Here is a 15,572-nt window from a genome sequence, read left to right on the forward strand (position 1 = left end):
CCGATAAACTATATTACATAACACCCATTACAACAAAAATAAAACGGAAAATATAAACAGCAAAAGTTTCACTCTTCTCTTTCAATCACACTCCAAAATCAAGAGAAGAAGAAGAGAAGAAGCAGAAGAAGAAGAATAAGAGAGCAAGAATTGCACAGCAGTCACACTAATAAGAAAAGACAATTCCATTGAAGATCAAAAACGTTTATTGTGGTATATTTCACACATCATATTATATAATGAGAAACAGCCAATCACTCAAGTGCTTTATTCAGCTGCTTCTTTTCCCTGTAAAAAAATAAACAAAATATAAAATACATACAGTGTTATATACAAGCATTGACATCATACTCTGCATACATCTGAATGTTTTCTCTGTCGTCATTTCATAAAGATTTGGGCTATATTTGTTCTGTCAGGACTTAAGTATTGCATTAAGAGATATTTAATTTAATTTTCATTCATAAAAGCTGAAATGTCTTTATAGTTACCTTGCCAGAGTCACGGCTCTTTGCTCTCAGTTTGTTGACCTGGGACTCTGCAATGTCAGCACGCTCACTCAGCCTCCTCCAGCTCATTTTGAACCTTCCTTGCACTTGGACAGATGAGTATTGGCTTGTTCCTCCTGGAATAAGGAGATACATAGTTTTAGGTACAGAAAACCGTCAAAGACTTTAAAATATAATATAAGAATGTGATGGTAATCTTAACAATCAGACATATCTACAAAACAATGTATATATTGTCCTTACCGCCTCCTCAGCCTGCCTCTTGTAGGCCTTCACCTTCAGCTGCAATTTGTCAACCAGATCCTGCAGCCTGGCAACATTTTCTGTCCTCCTCAGTCTGTGCCAATTTAGATTTGCATGTTTAAATATTTTAAAAGTTTAGTATATTAGATGAATTGGTACTGTACATGTTAACTATGAAAGTAACCATACCTGATAGGTGAGCTCCTTAACTCTCCTCTCATATTTGCGGACACCTTTAACAGCATCTACTCCACGTCTCTGTTCAGCCTCAACCTCTGCTTCCAGCTCACGCACCTTTTGAATAACATTAAAACATTAAGTATCCAGCTTGTTTTCAAAGGTTTATTTCAGCTATATAAATCTTAGTATGACTTTTCTTACCCTAGACTCCAGTTTCTGGAGCTGCTTCTTGCCACCCTTCATGGCCAGGTTCTCGGCCTCATCCAGACGGTGCTGCAGGTCCTTAACAGCAACCTCCAGGTTCTTCTTCATCCTCTCCAGATGAGCACTAGTATCTTGCTCCTTCTTCAGCTCCTCAGCCATCATAGCAGCCTACAGGAGACATCAAAACATGTTAAGTAGAAATATCAACAAAAAATGTCCGTTAAAGTAAGAACACATGACATTGAAACCTACATCAGTGATGGCCTTCTTGGCCTCTCCTCTGCATTCCTTGCTTCCCTGCACAGTGTCATCCGACTTCACCCTGGACCTGGACCAGGTCGGTCTCAAGCTTCTTCTTGGTGTTCACAAGGCTTGTGTTCTAAAAGGTGAAAATATTTAGCCTCTTAAGTCATCACATGCCTAATATTCATGTTAGTTGAAATTGTATTTGATATCTTGAATTATTTAAATGATTAGGTTTGTTCACCGGAGAGTGCAGAAGTCCAAACACGCTCACTGGCATCAACCAGCTCTTGCTCAGCAATTTTGCGACTTCTCTCTGTCTGTTCCAGAGCAGCTCTAAGTTCCCTCAATTTCAGCCACCCATAAGCCGTTTTTCTACGATCCACCATAGCAGCCTGCTCCTTGAAGTCCTCCTGGCTCTGACAGCATCATCAAGGTGCAGTTGTGCATCCTAGTGAGAAAGAGATCAGACAATACATGAATGCAAAATGTAGCCCAATCTACCATAGTTGGAAATAACTGTTCCTTTTCTATACTTCAGCTTGTCTGCACATTCCTGAGCTGCTTCGTGGACTCAGCAGCCTGGCGGTTGGCATGGCTGAGCTGAATCTCCATCTCATTCAGAGTCTCCCTCCATCTTCTTCTTGATTCTCAGGGCATCGTTCCTGCTCCTGACCTCAGATCCAGAGTGCTCTGCATGGAGTCAGTCACTCTCTGGCTGTTCCTCTTGATCTGTTCCATCTCTTCATCTTTCTCTGCCAGCTTCCTGTCCACCTCACCCTTAATCTGGTTGAGCTCCAGCTGGACACGCAGATCTTAGACTCTTCATGTTCCAGAGTTCCCTAATGAAATCAAACAATTAAACACTCATCTTTGCCTTCAAACACTGATATATATTGTCAATGATTTTAATGTTATGAACTCCCAGGAAAGAAATACCTCAGCCTCTTCAAGAGCTGTCTGGATCTCAGTCTTCTCTGTCTCCACCTGCTTCTTGGTCTTCTCCAGCTCATGGATGCTCTTGCCAGTCTCACCAATCTGTTCAGTCAGATCTGAGATCTCCTCTGCAGAAAGATACATGGGGTTTATCATATTGTTGAGCCTTAAATGGTAAAATATCAACAAAAATGTCCAACTCGTTGAACTCTGTGACATTATGTAGAACTCACGTTGCAGATTCTTGTTTTCACGCTTCATGGTCTCCAGATGATCAAGAGCCTCCTCATAAGAGTTCTTCATCTTGAACAGTTCAGTGCTGAGAGAACGAGCCTCCTTCTGTGCTCCCTCAAGCTCTGCCTGACCCTCCTCTACTTCTGCTTCTGCTTCCACTCTGCCACACCTGAATAATACAATGCATACAGTTTATTTGGTTATGTTAAAGTCTCAGTATATTCATGTCATTGTGTGTTTTGACCAAACTCAGTAAATTGGTTACCTTGTCAAAGTTCCTCTGCTTTTTGTCCAGGTTGGCAGCAAGGCCATTGGCCCTCTCCACATCAATCATGAGGTCCTCCACCTCACTCTGGAGCCTCTGTTTGGTTTTCTCAAGAGAAGCACACTTGGAATTCACTGCCTCAATCTGTTCCTCAGCCTCCTGAAGGCGCTGGGCAAGCTTTTTCCTGTTTGAAAATGAGGTATTTGTGGCTCAGTTAAACTCATAAAGTTACAAGTTATTTTCTAGTTATATTTGCATAACTGAAACAACTAATTACCGTATTAATTAATCTAATGATTGGCCTCAAAGTAAGAAGCTATACACATTTTAAAATACTAATGTTATTACCAGCAATTCAGGAATCAGTAGAGTTTTTGCTAAAATGCTACACTTCTGGCCATTTAACAGTTGGAATGTCACTCACTTGGATTCCTCAAGCTCCTCAGTGCGCTGGATAGCATCAGTTTCATACTTCGATCTCCACTGAGCCACCTCACTGTTCGCCTTGGACATTCCACGCTGCAGCTCAGCCTTGGCCTCCTGCTCCTCTTCAAACTGCTCCCTCAGCAGATCACAGTCATGGCGGGCTGATTGCAGGCCATGTGCAAGAGCATTCTTGGACTGTTGTAAGAAATATTATTAACATTTACACAATTTCTAAATCACAAACAAATCATACAAATATATACTATCTTAATGGTTTCTTACCTTAACCTCCTCCTCAATCTGTCTCTTCAATTCATCAATCTGCTGTGTGGAGGCCTGCTTGCCTCTGGTCAACTGAGAGACAAGAGCTTCCTTCTCTTCAACTTGACGGCTGAACTCACCTTGTGTGAAAAATATTATAATACGTTAGTTTGTGTTACGTTTCTCAATCATATACTCCACAGATGGTTCACCAAAAACATGTAGATACCATTTTCTGTCAGGAGACGTGCTTTCTGTGAACTTGTGTCATTGATTTGGCGGACGTTTTCATCATTCTTGGTCTTCAGTTCGCTAAGTTGGTCCTCAAGAGTACGGCACATCTTTTCAAGATTTTCCCTAATGAGGAAGAAATAAACACAGATCAGTGATCATATTTTTATTCACAAAATAATTTACATGATGTACTATATTCATATTGGTAACATATAATGTAATAAAAAAAGCATGTATTGCTAGTGTACCTTTGCCTTAGCAACATTCTCCATGTTGCTAGAGAGGTCATCAATCTCCATCTTGTATTCACTCTTTTCCTTCTCAAGCTTCTGCTTGACACGCTGGAGGTTGTCAATCTGCTCTCCTCAGCATCAGTCAACACTGTCAGCCTGCTTCTTGCGAAGGGCAGAAGCAGTTGCCTTCGTGCTGGCAGAGTGGACTCCTCAAGGTCACGACGGAGCTTCTGGAACTGCAGCCTCACGCTTCTTGTTCATCTCAATCTGAGAAGCGGTGGCACCTCCAGCCCTCCTCCAGCCTCTCACTGATCTCCTCAAGTTCCCTGGAGAGGTCAGCTCTCTGCTTCTCAACCTTGGCACGAGCTGCACGCTCAGCCTCAATCTCCTCTTCCAGTTCCTCAATACGAGCCTGTTGAATGTAGATGTTTTCTATTTTAGCAATCATTCACTTTATTATACATAATAGTAAATGTATGTAGTATTGTTAAGTGTAACACAATATCTCACCTGGAGCTCCTTGATCTTCTTCTGGAGCTGAGCACCCAGAGACTGCTCATCTCAATCTTGCTAAGGAGCTGACTGCATTCAAATTCCTTCCTGTGAACACAATTGATAAAGTCCATTGAGTTCATGCAATTGAAAACTTCTTAAAAAAATTATGTTATTTAAACAGAAAACTAAGCTACTTTTTGATTTTCTCATCAGACTGCTGCTTGTCATTCTCAAGATCCATGACGGATTCCTGGGCCAGCTTGAGATCACCCTCAAGCTTTCTCTTGGCTCTCTCCAGGTCCATACGCAGCTTCTTCTCTTGCTCCAGAGAACCCTCAAGCTAAACAAAGGTATACATTTTTATTATCATGTTCAAGAATAATCTTTCTTTGCCAAATCAAGTGACTGTAAACTTACATCATCCACTTGCTGCTCAAGCTTGGTCTTGGCCTTGGTCAGAGTGTTGACTTTGTCTTCCTCTGCCTGCAGGTCATCAAGAGTCTGCTGATGAGACTCCTGAAGGGCTTTCTTTTCCTTGGTCAGCTTAGCAACGCTCTCATCCTGAGAGGCCATCTCCTCGGTCAGGTTCTTCACCTAAGTGTGCAAGAAAGATTTTGTTAATACAAATAAATAATTATAATCTCACTACCTAATGGACAGATCGTTGATTACAAACCTTGTTCTCAGTGGCATGTTTCTCCTTTTCCACTTTGGCCAAGGTAAGTTCCAGGTCATCAATATCCTTCTTGAGCTCAGAGCATTCATCCTCCAGCTTTCTCTTCTTGGCAGTGAGCTCAGCATTAATTTCCTCTTTCATCCTCCAGTCTCTCAGTTGTCTCTTTGAGTTTGGCCTCCATCTGAATCTTACTCTTGATGAGTCCCTCACATCTCTCCTCAGCATCAGTGAGATTGTCTCCTTCCTAGACCATTTTCATAGAAATACATGTTAGCTCTTATATATTCACAAACATGAAAAAGCGTATTTGTCTGTTGACGTTTACTTACAGATGCTACTTGCAGAGCCAGATCAGTCTTCTCCCGCACAATGGAAACCATCTTCTCCTCCAGTTCCTTCTTCTTGGCCAGGGCAGCAGCCAGGTCAGTTTTCATTTTTCATAGTTCTCCTTCATATTTGCCAGCTCCTTCTCAGTTTCAGCACTCTGCAGCAGAGGCTTAATCTTGTAGTAGACCTTCATCCATGGCCAGTGTTTGACATTCATGAAGGAGCGCACGTTGTACTGGATGGTGTATATGGCTTCCCTGCACAGAGAAATTGGTTTTAGACAATATCTATTTTTTCTTTACACCATTGATCAGAATTAGCAATTTTCAACGTGCCTCCTTTCTGTCATCTTCACAAACTCCTTTCTCATGACGTAACCACGGCCAAAGCCTGAGTCATGGTGACCAGAGAGGCCAGTTTTTTCGTCTCTCATCTCCTCAAGGGTACCCAGCAGGCCAGCCTTGAAGAACACCTGAACAAACAGAAGCAACAAATGTTTTCAGAATCAGAATACCTTTTTTCGAGGAGGGGAAATATAAATGTCTTTCAGCAAATAAATGATGAATTCAAGTAATGAACACTTGAAACACTGTATAACAAGCAAACAAACAAAATGAAATATGTGACTCCTATTTACATGATGGTTTCTGGTTGGATGGAATGGTTTTAAGGCCAAGTCTTAATTACTTGTTTCATCATAATCAAGGAAGTATTGTTTTTTTTATTTTTATTATTATTTGCCGGGATGGAAAAAGAAAGGCTACCAGAGTTGACCTCCTGATGTAGTTTCATTAATTACATGTATAATACATACTACCGTAGTCACAGTAACATCCAACAAATATACTGTACAGCGTCTTTGGTAAATATTAATTAGCTCAGTTATGAAGTAAATGTAAAGTACTTACCTTGGTGTGTCCAAATTTATATTCATCCTGAGGAACATCAATTGACCCAAGCAGCTTCTCTGAAGCCTTCTTGTTGTCCATGAACTGACCGTCAGGGATGACAGCGGCATTCAGCACCTTGTATCTATATGAAAGAGTTTATTGTCAGGAGGAGCATTACATTGTAATAATGAGAGGTTCAAATTCTATGTATAAAAACATTATACCTCTGCTTGAAGTCAGCATAGAGGATCCTGCTGGGGAAACCTTTTCTGCAGATTCTAATACCCTCCAGGACACCATTACACCTGAGCTGGTGGATAACCAGGAAGTTCTCCATAAGACCTGTACAAAAAATGTTTTATTTAATTATTTGAATAAATAGTAGGTATTTTAGTTGATGCAGCACAGAATTAAAAACCAAACCAGTCATCAATACTGTTGTATATGTACCTGGAGTCTTTGACTCATTGGGAATCAGACAGCGCACAAAGTGAGGATGGGTGGCCCTCAAGTTAGTCATCAGCTTGCCCAAGTTCTCCTGTAATCCATAATGGTGTCTCATGTCATGAAATGCCACAATTGGGAGTTTTGGTTTAAACAGAGATTTATTAGTTATGTTTGCTTTGAGAAAGCTTACCCTGAACTGTGAGGACACAGTCTGCATAGAACCACCCTTCTTCTTGCCTCCCTTCTTATTAGCATCTGTTGATGTTTTGTTAGAATGTCATGAAATTAGCATAAACAAGTAATAGTTGATGAGTTAAAATAAAACAATATTACAAATATACATTTGATCTTTACTGTAGTTACTATCTTACCCTCAACTACTGGAGGATACAGCGAAACCAGCAGTTTCACTGAGGATTTCATGTACAGCTGAATGACAGAGTCATTCAGGGGATCCTTGTTCTTGTCCAGCCAGCCAGTGATGTTGTAGTCCACGGTACCAGCATAGTGCACCAGGGAGAAGTGGGCCTCAGCCTTGCCCTTTGCGGGCTTTGGCTTCTCAAATGCTTTGTTTTTGCCAAGATGCTGGTCATACAGCTTGTTCTTGAAGGATGTGTCTGAGGCCTTGGGGAACATGCACTCCTCTTCAAGGATGGAGAAGATGCCCATGGGCTTGAAAAGGTTGAAAGAGGTATATGATTTAGTGATACATTATAACAAATAAAAAACAGTTACATATGATGTATGATATAATAAATGAAGTGGTTACCCTTTCAATCAGCTCAATGCAGGCAGCCAAGTCCATACCAAAGTCAATGAACTCCCAGATAATACCCTCCTTCTTGTACTCCTCTTGCTCCAGGACGAACATGGTGTGGTTGAAGAACTGTTGCAGTTTCTCATTTGTGAAGTTGATGCACAGCTGCTCCAATGTATTGAACTGCAAAAGGACATATCATCTTCATGATCTCTTACAAGGCAATAAGAACTATTATTTATTGAAAAGTATCAACTGCTAAATTGTTCAAACTCAGGCTTACATCAAAGATTTCAAAGCCAGCAATATCCAGCACACCAATGTAGAACTGTCTAGCTTGTTTGGTGTCCAACATATTGTTGATACGGATGACCATCCACAAGAACATCCTCTCATAGATAGACTTGGCCAGGGCAGGCACTGAGTTCATGACCTTAAAGAAAAAAAGTGAGGTGATTTCATTTTTGACATATACAACTGGTATATTATATTATTTTCAAGATACATGCCACTAAAATTCCCAAACTAAAATGTAATCAAAGATCGCCCTTGAATTTAGAATTCTATTAGAACTCATTGACAGAAGTACAGAAAATGCAAACTGACATCGCATATATTTTTCCTAATGAAATCTGTACTACATTTTTTGTTTTTAAAAAGTAGAATATTCAATATTGACCATCATTGTTTACCTGAGGCACAGTCTGTCCCTTGGTGACATACTCATTTCCGACCTTCACTCTAGGATAGCACAGACCCTTCAGCATGTCAGCGGAGTTCAGACCCAGCAAATAAGCAACCTTGTCAGCATCTGAAAATAATTCAGAAATGTCCATCATAATTTGTGAAGAACACAACGTTATCAAGAAATGTATCAATGTTGTTGGCAAGCTCTAAGCTTTGAGCTAAGATTAAATACTCACCCTCTGTGCCATCATTCTCAGCCTGCTCCTCACGCTGCTTTTGCTTGAACTTCATGTTACCATGGTGAAGCACAGCACCGGTCATCTTGTAAATGCTCATCTTCTCTTCATGAGTGAAGCCCAGGATATCAATAGCATTCTGATGCCAAAAGACACAAAAACACAATTGTTCAAGCAAAAGTTCTTAAAAGAGCTGTAATGATGTTGCATTTGTTTCACAAGTCTATTTAAATATGTTGAATTGAAAATTACTCACATCCGTGGCTTCCAGCTCCACTTTGTCATCAATGCTGGCCACAACGATCTTACCCATGCTACACATGGGGAAGTCGTAGGGGTTGGTTGTGAGGAGTGCCAGTTCTAGAATACAAAAAAATAAACATGTCAGTAGATATTTTTTATAAATGTAAAACTCTAATAAGGTTGAAACAATTGCTATATCTAATTCTCCTTACCAAGGAGCTCTGGCTTGTGGCCGGTCATCATCTGGTAGAAGATATGGTAGCCTCTCTCTTGCTCAAGCTGGAATGTCACTCTAGACTTCTCCAGCAGATCTACAAGTTTTGAACATGTCAGTGCCAGGCTAAATCTTACTTACAGTAGTTTGTATACACTATAAGGATTGTTACTTACAAGTCTCAATATCAGCACTAGCCAGTTTACCAGCTGTGTTGAAATGGATTCTGATGAATTTACCCTGTTTGAAATAACATAATCATTAATGTCCCTCCACATGTGCAATGTAACAATGCTTCTCTCGTTTGTAGAAACTGTTCCATACTTACAAAACGAGAAGAGTTGTCATTCCTCACAGTTTTGGCGTTACCATAAGACTCAAGCAATGGATTGGCTGCAATAATCTGATCCTCAAGTGACCCCTAAAATCCAGGTTAAGAATAGCTGTCAGGAAACCACTTCATTTGTTCATCCCTGAAAAAACATCTAAAGATAAAGAATCCTGAATCGTCATCATCATAGAGTAACATACCTTTGATTCGTCTCTCTTGGGTCCAGAAACTGAGATTGTTGCAAAGTACTGGATGACACGCTTGGTGTTCACAGTCTTTCCAGCACCAGATTCTCCACTAGGTAGAGACAGAGATTATTAAGAACTTGACCAATATGTTTGATTAATCTTAATTAAAACTAAATTGGCACAATTGTAAATGTTACAAACTTACGTGATCAAGACAGACTGGTTTTCCCTATCTGTAAAAGTAAAAAAAACATAAACCAATCAAGTACATGTTAAAAACAGAAACCCTATACTGATGTGTTTTAAATGAGTGGTAATGACTTACCAGTAGCCATGAACTGATAAGCGTTGTCAGAGACAGAGAAGATGTGGGGTGGAGCCTCCATACGCTTCTTGCCTCTGTAGGCACTTACACATTCAGCATCGTATACTGGGAGCCACTTGTAGGGGTTCACAGTGGCACAGAACAACCCAGAGTAGGTCTACAATATATCATAGAGAATTTAAATGTAACTTCATGTTTCCAGCAAACATTTTTCAGTCTCATTAGGCAATTAGTCTTACGTAGATCATCCATGCTGCATAACGCTCTTTGAGGTTATACAGCACAGAGGCTTCATTGAGATGGGTCATCATGGCCATGTCCTCAATCTTGTCATACTTGGGAGGGTTCAATGGGAATACCTCCTCTTCTTTCACTACCCTCTCCTAGAACAGGAAATGTGTTACATGAGAAATGATCAAATTGAATTCCTTGTACACACTGATTTACTTATACGAACCTCCTCCGTTCCCAGTATTTTGACAGTGGCTTTGCCACCATCTTTCTTGATGAGTGTTGCCTTCAAGTACAGCTCCTTGACATCAGACACATAGCAAGCACTCTTGGCATCAAATGGTGCGCTTTGAGCCTCAATTCTTTCCCTTTCTGGCTTACGAAGGTAAATGGCAGCCTTGCCATACAAGGCCATCTCCGCGTCGGTACTCATGGTGGCAGTTTATTTCTGTGAAGTACACACAAGTAAGATAAATCTTATTAAACTTACTTATTTTAATGTTTTCAATCAATTTGATTCAACAGCCCAGAATGTCTGTCATCAAATAAAAAGAAACATATAGAATAGAAAAGTTTAGAAGTTTAAATAGAATTCTCCTTGAAATTGAAATGGAAGGATTCAAATCAAATTCTCGTTAAATCGTCACACAAATGTGCACAGCACCACACTCAGTGAAATGTAGTCTTTGAATTTAACCCATCCTAGTTTTAGAAGCAGTGGGCAGATACTATACAGGGCCCAGGAAGCAGTGTGGGGGTCAGCTGCTTTGCTCTCAGAGGTAGGAAGTAAACTGAAATGTGGATTGGTAACTGTCCACACTTCAATTATTTTCCTGTGTACCAGAACACATTCCAGTATGGAGTTAAAAGTAATTAGCTCATTAAAACGTTTTTCTAACTTAGATTGACGGAATAAAATATATTTACAAATGTAATGTAGTTGAAATATGTTCATACCTGTTCCACTCTTATTGAAAAGTCAGAAATATTCCACAATCCTGTTGAGAAGATATCATATTGGTCTTAAATCAACAAAATTGTTCATGATATTTTTTACAATGAATTTATATTTTGGAAAATTGAGCAAATACAGAATGCATTGAAATGCTATACAGCAGAAGATAAGCCTACCACAAGCTGAAGTCTCCAAAGGTCTTCCACCACACCGTCCTCTGTCCTGTTGGGGCTCCCTTTATACGATCTGGCTTGCTTACGCAGCGAGGTTAAATGAGGGCCCTTGCCAAATATGGTGTGGACAACAGGCATCAATTGGAACATGTGTTGCCAGTACTTCTTGTATTTTGGATTTCATCCAGTAGAGCTAGTAACTCAGTCTCTTAGGCCCGGTTCCAGAATAAAATGATTACTTGGAGTGCATCTGAGATTACAGGGCTTACGTGAGCAATAGTGGCCGGCAACAGCAATGAAAAATAGCATTGATGTTATGGTCCCCAATGAACAGATTATGGCATTTGTTATGTTTTGAAACCTAGCAAGTGAGAACATTTCAAGTGTGTTATAAGTGCAATCCTGAAATATTTCATCCAGTCCAAAGTGGACTATGGAAAGAAAAGCACAAAAGCTTCAAAACTGTACCAAATGAGAGCACATTGTAAATCAAGGCACATATTATTTGAACCAGCTCATGGTTTGAAATGGAAAACGTATTATTAAAACCATGTACTACATCATCACCTTGGTCCCATCATATCCTCTGGGAAGAGAATATTTACTGTGCTTGAAAACTTGAATCACATCATCATGTGAGGTTGACTTTTTGACCTGGAGAACATTTCAGCTGCAACCTTAGCTTGTTGATAAGTTTGGGATATGAGATGTTTTTGTAGCCATTCGTGGTGAAGGCATCTTTGCTATTTATGCATTATGTTTGACCCAACATTTCTACAGGCATGGCAGAATATGGCACTATTTTCACATGAATATTCCAGCCATTGTCTATTTTTATACCACAAGCTGCAACATGACCGTCTTACCCCACTGTACAGGGTTCTTGTTTAGATATACCTGGGCAGGCTCTGTTTTTCCGAGGTCTCCTGGCACCTGCGGGTCGCAGAGGGGCGGCGGTGTTTCGGGCGACGAAGACTGCTGCTCCGGGGCGAGTCAGGCGGGAGTAAGTAAGTGTCCACGACGGAGGGTAACGTGATGTTCCCAGCTGACCTGTTGCTATTGTCTGCAGTAGATGCAGTGTTGCAGGCGTTTAGTGATGGTTGCTTTAACCATTTTCGTATACATGATTATCCACAGATGTTTGTCACTGCTGTGGAAGCACTTTGGAAATGATGCACGCGCAGCGGAGCAGGTCATGCGCACCTTACACAATTTGTTGTTTGTATTTTTTGCTCTGTTCTCTTTTTTTAATAGAGGGTGCATAACATTCAATTGGGGGTGCAATGCATGCCTATGGTGTGACTTTGGTTTGAGAAGTGGGGGTGACACAAAACAGGGGGTCTGGGGGCTCTCCGTAATAAAACATTTCTCGATATGAATCCCATTTCCTGCATTTCTACAAACATTTAGGGACTATGGTGATAACAAATACAGGCAAAAATGTAGTTGGCCATAAAGATAAATTCTGCCAGAATGAAAAATACTAAAATATGTATAAGGAAAAGCTGTCTTACTTTCTTAATGCATTGGACAAGGTTCAACACTGGCTGAACAACATTTGCTTACAGTTAAATGCAAAATATGCATGATGTTCAGTAAATGACCAGTCATAATTGAAGGATCCAATGTGTTTTTAAACGGAGCAGAAATAGAACTAGTCCCCCATTTCAAGTATCTTGGAGTCATAATGGACTCAAACTTGACTTTTAAGAAACATATCAAGAAAGTATCCAATACCGTTAAATTCAACTTGCAACATTTTAAACAAATTAGACCCTTCTTAACTGTCAATTCTGCAAAGTCATACCTCCACTGTATGATTCTATCCCACATTGAATACTGTTTTACAAACTGGTCGTTTGCTTGTGCCACAAACCTTAAACCGATAGAACAGCTGTACAAGAGAGCTATCAAGGTGTTGAGAGAAAGCCAAATTCATACCACCACTGTACCATCCTTGATAAACACAATTTTTTGAGTTTTGACAACTTTATGTCTTTTAAAAGTATGTGTTTTTTTTATAAATGTTTACATGGACTGTCCCCCCCCCAGGGGAATTCATCCACAAAAAACACACTGGACGCTGCACCAGGTCAGAAACCAGAGGAGACTGTGAAGTCCACCGCAGACGGACCACTTTTGGACAAAATGTCCTCTCCATTAAAGGCAGTAGGGCTGCACGATATTGAAAAAAACTGACATCGCGATTTTTTTTCCCCCCTGCGGTATATATTGCGGTTTTTTAACCTGTTAAGCCCCAAAGTCCCGGCGGGTACTTTACTTTTTTTTTCACGACACTGTGTCTCAGGGGATCTTAATATTTAAGAACCTATTAATGTGTTATACCAGATTAACGGGAATAATTTCAGATAACTGACGATACAAACCATTTTTACCAAAACAAAACACAAGTCTCATAAGAAGCATCTAAATGACCCCTGAGCGAAAAATGCTAACGCACTTTGGCACAGAACTCAAGATAAAAGTACCCTTATTACTTATCGTAGCTGCACATACAAGATATCCGATTAAAGCTGAGGTTCCACAGATTATTTAGGTATATAGTATCATCACTGGGTGATCCGAACTCGGACAGGGGAAGCAAACACAGACATCACAACACGTACCTTTACGTTGCTTCTAGGGGAGATGTATCACCGTAGCTGTCAATCTGATCAAAAGACGTGTTCAATGGCATTACAACGAGAAAAAACGTAAAAAGAGCAAAAGTTAGCTGCTAATGGTAGCCACCAGAGTGGCTGCTGCTTCCGGTCTTGGCAATGCGGCAGTCCAGCGCAGTCTAACACACACACATTACCATATAAGGAGTGAGAGTGACGCGTAGCCAAAACCGGAAGCTGCATACACTCTGGTGGCTACCATTAGCAGCTAACTGTTGTGCTCCGATTTTTACCTAAAAATGGAATTATGGATTATAAACAATTGCTTCAAAGCCACAGATACATTATCAACCTATGGATCAACCGATGCCAGGAGGTTGCCGTTTCAACGAGCGTTGGCTAGCAGAAGACAAATACAAGCCATGGCTAAGACGAGGGTCAAGCCCACGAGTAGCCTCCTGCAAAGTTTGCAACATAACGATGCGAGAGTCTGCGCTGACGAGCCACATGAAAGGTACGCCGTAGTAGAGCATTTTAGATTAGGCTAACGTTGCATGTTACGTTTGTTTAAGCTAACGTTAGCGAGCTGAATAGCAAACTCGATTGAGGGATAATAATAATTGCAGGGGACAATCATTTCAGAGGAGCGTACCTATGTTATGTGCGTTACAGTCGCCATCGTGTGGTGTTCAGAGGATGAAGCACTCACGGCATTTTGTGTTATAGTCACGAACCAAATGTGACTTGATCTATCGAAATCAGTCACATTGACCCGAAGACACATTTTCGTTAGTATTACTGCACTGAAAAAAGTGTTATGTTGAATTTACTTAATTTTATTAAGGTAAGTGGTTGCACGAAATTAATTTATCTAAATCCAGATATCTTTTTTAAGTTCACTGTACTTATTATCTTTGAGTAATTTCAACTTAATTATACTGATAATTTTCAGCTCAACTATTTTGAGTAGAATTTACTCACTAAACCCATGTTAAGTGTACTAACATGGATTATGTAACTGTAACCCTTTTTCTTTTTGTACATTCAGATCAATTCAATAGTTTAATTCCTACATACAAAAATTAAGTTGAATTTAATTAAACAATTTCAGCCATTATTACTATGTTAACTTTCAATATATTAAAATAAAACAAACAACATATTTGATACATACTCTTACTTTATTATCTTGTACAAAATGACGTAACATGAAGCATGTGTCTTAAACATCTTCTGATTCGATAAAAACAACATGCAACTGTCATGGCCTCCACCTCTTGTGTGTGAGTGTAGGAGTGGAGACAGGTGAGTGGAGACAGGTGTGTGGGAGCCAGGCGTCCACAATCCAATCACCTCTGCTATAAGACTCCGGCCCTGACTCCTCCACTTCGCCAGATCGTAGACTCTGTACCCACAGTCAGTCTCTAGCTTTGGAAAGTCTTCGATTGTGATTCCCTGTTTGACCTGTTTTCTCCTGTGCCTGCAGCTTCAAGCCAGCCTGACTCCTAGCTCCTGTCTCCAGACCACCTCCAACGTTGGACGCTGTCCCGCTCCTCCTGGCTCTTCTCCCTGCACTCTCCAACCTGGTCAGACCTCCGTTCCCCTCTCCCTTGGACTCCGTCGCTTCCCTGGCCCAGACCCCCCTGCCTACTGCCCAGTATTATTCAATAAACTGTTTTATTGTGCTTGAAACTCTTTCCTCCTGTCTCTGCTCTGCTCTTGGGTTGCTAGCCTTAACAGTACAATCTGGCCACTGTTAAGGCTTGCAGGGAACCCAGGAGCAGAGCAAGACAGGAGTTTCAAGCACA

At 40.6% G+C, this 15,572-nt stretch overlaps 1 pseudogene; it reads right to left on the reverse strand.

Moving 5' to 3' along the window:
* Positions 1-223: 223 nt before the first annotated feature.
* On the reverse strand, positions 224-10,463 carry LOC117535631 (annotated as a pseudogene).
* Between the last annotated feature and the right edge of the window lie 5,109 nt (positions 10,464-15,572).

This window comes from Gymnodraco acuticeps, unplaced genomic scaffold (assembly GCF_902827175.1).
Source record: "Gymnodraco acuticeps unplaced genomic scaffold, fGymAcu1.1, whole genome shotgun sequence".
NCBI classification, from domain to species: Eukaryota; Metazoa; Chordata; class Actinopteri; order Perciformes; family Bathydraconidae; genus Gymnodraco; species Gymnodraco acuticeps.